The following is a 1,327-nucleotide window of genomic DNA, read 5'->3' on the forward strand; positions in this document are numbered from 1 at the left end:
GGCAGGTAGGGCTGTTTTATGCACTTTAAACATTGGATGAACTAATTATTGTCTTAAAAGGGGCTATATGTAGTTTTTCTACTAAAATGTATGCTTTTTTTATTGCCCGTGTGTGAACGGGTTGTAATCTGACATTAAAATGATCCACTTGCCGGGTTTGGCTATTAACTCTGAAGGCAAGTATTCCTATTTGAAGGCTCCGGGTCGGATTTTCCGCGAAATCCAGTGACTGACACCTGCATGCGCGCTCCCGAGGCTCTCGCGGTGTCTACTGACTTCACCACTTGACCACTGCAACTTACGACATGGAGTCTGCTAACACTAAGAAACGACCTGCTCCCAGCACAACACAGACTGCAACACAAACTCCACATAAGGATAAAAAAACAAAAAAAAGTTTTATCTGCTGAAGCTCGTCACGCCTAATGTGAATCGGATCGACTTCGGACGAAAACACGGATCTACATCGGCAGGGCTTTTGATTCATGGAGAAACCTTCGCTTTGTTTTGGGTATAAAAACAGACCCAGAGTTGGCTTTCATCCTATTGGACAGGTAAGCTAACATTACTACAAAGCATGTAAAACATATTTTGATTTTGTGCTTCAGTTGGCTCAAGTTAGATAGCGTTAGCTCGCCGACTAACGCCGAGTAGTTGCTAATGTTGTCCGGTGCAAAGTTATATCGCTTTCACATTACTTTACCAACTAATGCAACCCATGTTACTTTTCTCTGTACCTCTGTTATGTCAAAGTGTCAAACCCTGCAAGAAATTATGTAATGGTAAAAAGCAAATGTGGAGCGATTTGTTTACTATCCCATAGTGATGCAGCCACGAGCAGCCAGCTAACGCTACAGTAGCTCGGACCCGCCGCTGTTTGCTTCATAACGTTCAATTTAGATTTATTGCCTTTTACTGATACTCAGGTACACAGCTTCTCCACCTCTCAGTCGCTGTAACTATCATGATCCACATAATATACAACCCAGTGGAAGAGCCATCCACTAACACTACAGTAAATTTACTTACTGCGATCTAACTGCTATAAAGTATGACACAATCTCGAGATATATATATATATATATATATATATATTTCAGTCCAGCTCACTAACCTTAACACTTTCATTATCATCCAAAACATGTAGCTGTGCTGAAATTGCTGAGCCTCTGGTGACAGATTCACAGATAGTTACTGAGCATGGATTAGTTCAAGATCAAGCTGATAAAAATATTACTGTAATGTTGCAGTGGGAGTTTACCTGAGTTTCCAGCATGTTGTGTGAAGCTGGCTCCCTACCTGTCTATAGCCGCTCTCACTTTGCCTT

Source organism: Micropterus dolomieu, linkage group LG18 (genome assembly GCF_021292245.1).
Source record: "Micropterus dolomieu isolate WLL.071019.BEF.003 ecotype Adirondacks linkage group LG18, ASM2129224v1, whole genome shotgun sequence".
In the NCBI taxonomy this organism is placed as follows: Eukaryota; Metazoa; Chordata; class Actinopteri; order Centrarchiformes; family Centrarchidae; genus Micropterus; species Micropterus dolomieu.